Genomic DNA, 8,192 nt, shown 5'->3' on the forward strand with positions numbered 1-8,192 from the left:
GATATATGATGCTTGAGTTAGAGAACACACAGCCTGTGAGTCTTGAGCTTAAATGTATGGTTACATTCAAACCATAATTTCATTCCTGTGTTTCGCTTCTTCTTTATTCTGATGTTCTTTACTTTGTTTTAATCTATATGTCCATTTATAGAATATAGAATGTAGGTACATACCAAAAAGAATGATTGAGGCTATTATTTGATTTTAACCCACTGGCCCCAAAAATAGCCTACCTTTTACATCACCTTTGTTAGCCTCCTTGAGCCTTTAAAACCCCTTTTATTCTATTTAGCCACACCACTAGCCTTAAGCAGGAAAACAAAATAAAATCCCAAGTTGAATCCTTGGTTAGCTTAAGATAGAAAATTATGAATAGATTAAAGTGTGGGAAACCTATTGGGAACATGGATGATAGAAACAAAAGGTAGAAAAAGTTGAAAGAAATAAAATAACTCAGAAACTTTGGGAAGCATGCTCATGAAAAATCAAAGTTAAATTACCATGTGCATTAAAAAAAAGAGTTATTTTTCAGTATTTAATAAAGGGGATACAAAAGAATTCCCCAATGCAAAATAAAAGCAATGCACATGAGATAAAAATGAAAATTGAAGCATGAGCATGTAACAACAAGTGGGAAAATATGGGAAAATAGGTAAACAAGTTTTGTTTTACTAAATATGTATGTTAGGTGAGATCTTATTCTAATTAAGGATTCACTTATTAGCTCACTTAGCCTTATACATATATCCTTACCTTTACCTTAGCCCCATTGATGCTACGATTTTAGGAAATTGCACGATCGGCAAAAATTCCTTCCGGCAAGTGCACCGGTTATCGTCAAGTAAAAACTCACAATAGAGTGAGGTCGAATCCCACAAGGATTGGTTGAGTGAGCAATTCGGATTAGAAGTGTGTTCTAGTTGAGCGGAATCAAGATTTAGATGAGAATTGCGGAATGTAAAATTGGCGGGAAACGTAAATGGCAAGAAATTGAAATTGCGGAATCTTAAATTGCATGAATTAAAGAGCGAGAAGCTAAATTGCTGAAATTAAAAAGGGATCGGGGTGATTGCATGAATTTAATTGCAGAATGTAAAGAGAAAGTGGTAGATCAGAAATGGGGAATTCATTGGGTTTCAGGAGATATTGAGATCTCCGAATCAAAACATTTTTATCCCTTCCTCAACCAATGCATTCATTGAATTTTGCTTGGCAATCTTATATGATTGGATCCCAATCCCTTGGCTCACCAATTCTCTCTAAAAACAAACAAATTCCCAATCCCTTGGTTTAAATGTTCATAAGAAGAGATGATGCTCGATCACTGATTATACCACACAGTTTCATGAATCACAATTTGGTAGAATTACATGTCACAATATCCATCCAAACCCCAATCCAATTCACTGTAAGAAAGCTTCTCTAGCATGAATCCTCCATTCCTTTCCCAAGGTTCCGAAGGATTCCAATTATGGATAGTTTCTTTCCCAAGACAACTAACCAATGGAATTAGATCGAGAAGCTTTCTAACAAAAATTCAGGAGAAAAGATTGAAGAAGAAGATAAAAACTATTATTGATTCATTGAATTACAATAGAGCTCCCTAACCCAATGAAAGGGGGTTTAGTGAGTCATAGCTCTGAATTCAATTACAAAAAGTATGAAAACTAGAAAAATGATCAAAAGTCCCTTTACTAACTTAAATTCTATCCTATTTATACACTTTCTAAATTGAGCTTCTGTTGTGTTTCTTGGGCTTTGAGGCCTTTCCCTGATTTCCTTTTGCTTTGGGTTTATGATCCATAATCCTGATGAGGCTGCTGATCCAATTCTGTAACATTCATTGAGCCAACTTAGTGATAATCAAGTAATGACACATGACTCAACAAATTGAAATTCCAGACTCATCAATTCTTCAGGCCCAATCCCATAAACCATGATATTCAATTGGGTTTCATACCAGAGTACGTTTAAGTTAATGTTTGTGCTCAAATGCTAACTTAAAACTGCAATATCTTTGGCCCAGAAACCTTTTCAAATAGTGGCGTTTAAGTTGCAGTTTAAGCTTAAACTGCAACTTAAACGTTGGACACTCCTGGAGGTGGTATAATTCAAGCACGTTTAAGCTTCAGTTTAAGGTTAAACTGAAGCTTAAACGTGGAAATGGAAGAAAGCAACCCTGGAGAGTATAGTAGTCGAACACGTTTAAGCTTCAGTTTAAGGTTAAACTGAAGCTTAAACGTGGAAATGGAAGAAAGCAACCCTGGAGTGTGGAATGGTCGAACACGTTTAAGCTTCAGTTTAAGGTTAAACTGAAGCTTAAACGTGGAAATGAAGAAAGCAACCCTGGATGAGAATTTGGTCGAACACGTTTAAGCTCCAGTCTAAGCTTAAACTGGAGCTTAAACGTGGAAATGAAGAAAGCAACCCTGGAGGAGAATTTTGGTCGAACACGTTTAAGCTCCAGTTTAAGGTTAAACTGGAGCTTAAACGTGGAAATGGCTCCTGGTGCATTTCTCATTTCTGGCGTTTAACTTCCAGTTTAAGGTTAAACTGGAGGTTAAACGCCACTTTCAGCTTTTCCTCAGCTTTCATGATTTTGGCGTTTAAGCTCCAGTTTAAGCTTAAACTGGAGCTTAAACTCCACATGTGATATTCAAGCTTCCTTTATTGATTTTGTTGCTTCCTTGCCTAGCCTCTTCTTCCCTGAAATCATCCAAACAACTGCATCAAAGTCTTGCAAAATTTCATGAGAAATCTTCCATTCATAGCATTCAGTAATATAACTAAAAACTCATGGAATTTGCATCAAAATCATACTGTTTGGATGGTTCATTGCTTTGTTATTCATTTAACCATTCTTGGTTACTTTAAGCTCAAGAAAATGCATAAAACAACTAAAACTAACAGAAAAATGCTAGTGAAACTAGCCTAAGATGCCTTGGCATCACAACACCAAACTTAATACTTGCTTGTCCCTAAGCAAGTCCTGAGTTATTTGAGAAGAAAGTATGAAACAGAAAGCAATTACATTGGCTATATTAGTAAGCACTTGAAGTTCATCAGAAGGGTTTTATGCAGAAAGTTGCAGCATCACTTTTTCATTCTTATCAGGTAAGATTATCACTTTTTCATTGCATCCATCAAACACTACTATGGCCTCTTGTTATTCTTATGTCCTTGGCACTTTTCCCTTCTTTGTTTTTCTTTTTCTTAGAGCTCCTTTGCTCCTTGTTTGCTCAGTGTCATGTGTTGCACAAGCCTTTGGCATTTTCTTTTTCTTATCAGTGCACTACACATATCCACTACAGGCATTTTAGTTCACATTTCTTCTTGAGACATCGGTGCCCAGCACCTCTTTGTGTGACTAAATGTTTTGTATTTAGGTTGCTCTTGATAATGGACTTTTGGTTGATAATCCCGGGTTAGTTAACCCAAGTTACCAAGTGTTGAAACACTCCTCAGAACCTATTCATCCAAGCATATCCTTAATACATAAACACCACAGGCATTTGTCTCAGAAGTTCAAACCATTGGTGCCTAGCTTATTTTCTCAATTTTTTTTGCTTTTGGTTGCCCTTTTTCAGTGGCTTTTTCTTCTTCTTTTTCTTTCTTTTTCATGGCCAAAGACATTTATTCATCAAGATCCATAGACAGTATTCAAACTTCTACACAAAAATGATAATTCTACACTCAATTTCCAGTGATCTGACTAAACAATCAAGCATGCATACCACCACTTAATTCTACTTGATTGTCACTAATTGAGCCAAGTTACTTTTGTTCAAACTTTTCTTTTATTTTTGGAAACAGAACAAGCATGGCAAGCATTTGTTTAAGAAGGTGAAGTTATATCCAAACATCTAGGCATTCACTTTATTCAAATCAGTAAACCAACACTCATACTAAAAACTTCACATTCCAGAAAGATTCAACAATTACAGTTTAAACCAGAACAAGCATGCTTTTGTTTGCCTTTTAAAGAATGGTCAAGGAACAACACCACCTTGTGAAATTTCTTGTTTTCTCTTTGTTGCCAGGAAACAATTTGATTTCTCCTTCTTCTCCTAGTTGTTGCTTCATGTTCTTTCTAAGATCCTTGTTTCCTTTCCTGCAAAGAGTGATGAAGTTGCTTGCTTCTCAAGCACTTGAGTGGTTAGCTCAACTATGTATGGGCAAGTGTCTGAGTCTTAAGTTGGTGTGTGAACACCAAACTTAGTCTCCTACTTACTCCTCTGCTCTTTGAATCCTTGAATTCTCCTTGGAATGAAGTTGCTGCTAAGGATTTTAAGCATTTCTGTGATTACTTAGAATGGTTGTTCCTTTCATATAATTCAAAGGTTGTTGTGTTCAGTTGATCTGTATGGTGGAACACCAAACTTAGAGTCACACATTCCCCTTTGAATTATTGATCCACGAATTCATTGTTTGGTGTGAAACACCAAACTTAATTCTTTGCAATGCACAGAAACTACTTCACCTTTTTATTGAAACAAATAAAAGAAACAGCAAAGGAGTATTACCTCAGGTTGGGTTGCCTCCCAACAAGCGCTTCTTTAACGTCACTAGCTTGACGGTTGTCCCTTGTTAGGGTGGATTGTAGTGCTTGATGTCCTCTCCTCTCACTATGAAAACGTCCCCATTTGATTCCTTCATGATTTTCAAATGTTCCATAGAAGAACTTTCCTGATTGTGAACATTTGAGGGAGCTGGGAAGGAATGGTTTGAGGCCAGGTGGGATTGGCAGATAATGACTTGATATCACTTTATCTCCCGGAGAGAAACCTTCAGTGGGAATTTTCTTGTTCTCCACCCTCTTGGCAATTTCTTTACAATTCTTCCCTCTCTCTTGAGGATTTCTTCATTGACCCTTATGCCAGGAGGATCCTTCTGAGCTATTTCTATTGATTCTTGTGGCTTTAACTCTTGCAATTCTTGTTTGCCTTCCAAGGACTGTTTCAGAGTTTCAGCTGCTGGATTGCTTTCCTCCAAACACAGATGGCTACTATCATCCTTAGGCTTTTCAGGTTCTGGTTCAGGCTCAGATGCAGGTTTGAAACATGGAAAATGAGCTGTTCATCATGTATTCTCAAAATTAGCTCTCCTTGTTCTACATCTATGAGCGCTCTAGCAGTGGCTAGAAATGGCCTTCCCAGAATGATAGGGTGTAGGTAGCTTTCCTCCATGTCCAAAATGACAAAGTCTGTGGGGAAGAAATAATTTCCCACTTTCACCAGCACATTCTCAACTACCCCTTCAGCTTGCTTCTGAGTTTTGTCAGCCAGTTGTATGATTACATCAGTGGATCTCACCTCATTCAGTTGTAGCCTCTTCATAAGAGTCAGAGGCATCACATTTATGCTAGCTCCTAGATCACAGAATCCTCTGTCAATTTTTGTTTCCCCTATGATGCAGGGGATATGAAAACTTCCTGGGTCTGTTTTCTTAGAGACTATGTCCTTCTTGATGAGGGCACTGCATTCTTTGTTCATTATTACAGTTTGTCCTCCCTTCAAAACTCTTTTCTTGCTCAGCAATTCCTTCAAATACTTGATATGGGTAGGCATCTGCTGGAGAATCTCAAGAAAGGGAATATTGATATGGAGAGACTTAAATGTCTAAAAACCTTGAATATGTTTTCCCTTTTTCACCTCCTCCTAACCTCTGAGGAAATGGTGCTTTTGGTTGGTATGTTTCCAGCATGCCTTTATTTTGCAGTTCCTTGGCTTGCTCAGTTTCACTTTCCTGCTTAGCTTCTTCCACACCTTCCTTCAAGATTTCTGGCTCCTGTTCTGAGGGTCTGATTCCTTCTTCTTCTGAGACTTCCTTCAATATGGTGATGGCCTTGCATTCTTCCCATCTCACTCCCTTTTGTTCCCCTTTATGATTCTTTTCTGTGTCACTAGGGAACACTGCAGTTGACTTGGGGGCCTGTTGAGATAGCTCTCCTACTCGAGACTCCATCCTCTTGAGTTTTTCACCATGGTTCCTTAAGGTAGATCTCACATCATCCCTAAAGCTTTTCAACTCACTTATGTCCTGACCCATGTTTGCAAGCATTCCTTCTATCCTGTTTAATTGATCTTGAAATTGTTGGTTCGGATTAGGTTGGACAGGTTGATTATTTTGGCCATGATATGGTGGTTGGGAGTAAGTGTTTTGTGTGGCTTGGTATGATCTTTGGTTGGAGTTTTGGTATGTGAAATTGTTATGTTGGTTGGGGTTGTAAGGTTTGTGGTTTTGTGGTTGGGTTTGCTGGTTTTTCCACCCAAAGTTTGGGTGGTTTTTCCAGCCTGGGTTGTAAGTGTTGGAATGTGGATCATATGGTTGCCTTTGTTGATTTCCCACATAGTTGGCCTCTTCCCAATCACCTCCTTCAGTGCTTACTTCCTCTTGATCTTGTGTGTGTATTGCAGGCACTTGATTTGTTTTTAATTTCCTGGTGAGCTCTGCTAGTTGCTTGGCAAACACCTTGTTTTGGGCTAGAATTGTATTAACATGGTTCAGCTCCATGACTCCCTTAGTGTTGTGTCTCTCTGAAGCATAGTAGTACTCATTCTCAGCCACTGTCTCAATCACTTCAATGGCTTCTTCCACAGTCTTTTTCCTGTTCAATGAACCTCCTGATGAATGGTCTACAGCCTTCCTTGATTCATAAGAAAGTCCATCATAGAAAATATGCAATTGCACCCAGTCATGGAACATGTCTGGTGGGCATTTCCTTGTCAAATCCTTGAACCTCTCCCATGCCTCGTAGAGAATTTCATCATCTTGTTGTCTAAAAGTCTGAACCTCAGATCGAAGCCTATTGACCTTTTGTGGGGGGTAGAAACGTGCCAGAAACTTGCTTTCCACCTCATCCCAGGTTGTTAGGCTCCCCCTTGGGAATGATTTCAGCCACTTAGCTGCCTTGTCCCTAAGTGAAAATGGGAACAAGAGCAGTTTATAGGCATCTTCCTGGACTCTATTGGACTTCACAGTGTCGTAAATTCTCAGGAATTTTGTGAGATGTTGGTTTGGATCTTCATTAGCACTCCCACCAAATGAACAATGATTCTCCACCAGTGATATTAGCTGTGGTTTGAGTTCAAAATTGTTGGCCTGAATGGGTGGTTTCTGAATGCTGCTACCACAATTCCCAGAGGTTGGGTTTATGTATGAACCAAGAACCCTCCTCTCGGGAATGGCATTGTTTCCATCAGCTCTCTCATGGTTGTGAACTTCTCTATCCATGTTGAGATCTAGAGCTTCCTCAAAATTGTCCTCAGATTCTCCTTCAGATTCTTCTTCTCCCAGTACTCTCTTCCCTCTTGCTTCCCTTCTAAGTTTACGAAGGGTCCTCTCTGGTTCGGTATATGGAGGAGTTGATGTCTCTCCTCTCCTACCTGTCATACAAGAACACAGCACAGGCAACAAACAAGTGAAATACTCTTGGTTAATGGAAGAGTATGGTTAAAGCAGTTGAGGAATTAATTCAAATAGTTAGTGAGTCAGTGAGTTAGTTGCTTGAATTTAAAGGCATAAAGAAAGAAAGCAAGTAACAGAGTGCAGAAATTAAAATTCAACAAGTAACTTGAACTGAATTAACAAAACAAAAAAAATGCTCAATCTAGTTAACTTCCAATTTGAGAATTGTCAATCGAAAACCAATCCCCGGCAACGGCGCCATAAACTTGATAGCTACGATTTTAGGAAATTGCACGATCGGCAAAAATTCCTTCCGGCAAGTGCACCGGTTATCGTCAAGTAAAAACTCACAATAGAGTGAGGTCGAATCCCACAAGGATTGGTTGAGTGAGCAATTCGGATTAGAAGTGTGTTCTAGTTGAGCGGAATCAAGATTGAGATGAGAATTGCGGAATGTAAAATTGGCGGGAAAAGTAAATGACAAGAAATTGAAATGGCGGAATCTTAAATTGCATGAATTAAGAGCGAGAAGCTAAATTGTTGAAATTAAAAAGGGATCGGGGTGATTGCATGAATTTAATTGCAGAATGTAAAGAGAAAGTGGTAGATCAGAAATGGGGAATTCATTGGGTTTCAGGAGATATTGAGATCTCCGAATCAAAACATTTTTATCCCTTCCTCAACCAATGCATTCATTGAATTTTGCTTGGCAATCTTATGATTGGATCCCAATCCCTTGGCTCACCAATTCTCTCTAAAAACAAACAAATTCCCAATCCCTTGGT

At 38.6% G+C, this 8,192-nt stretch overlaps 1 non-coding gene across 1 annotated transcript; it reads left to right on the plus strand.

Annotated features, from left to right (window-relative positions):
• The first annotated feature begins 6,703 nt into the window (after window positions 1-6,703).
• Window positions 6,704-6,807, plus strand: LOC130937028 (small nucleolar RNA R71). The gene has a single exon (XR_009068266.1). It is a non-coding gene; the product is annotated as a small nucleolar RNA R71 (small nucleolar RNA).
• The last annotated feature ends 1,385 nt before the right edge of the window (window positions 6,808-8,192 follow it).

This window comes from Arachis stenosperma, chromosome 6, assembly GCF_014773155.1.
Source record: "Arachis stenosperma cultivar V10309 chromosome 6, arast.V10309.gnm1.PFL2, whole genome shotgun sequence".
NCBI classification, from domain to species: domain Eukaryota; kingdom Viridiplantae; phylum Streptophyta; class Magnoliopsida; order Fabales; family Fabaceae; genus Arachis; species Arachis stenosperma.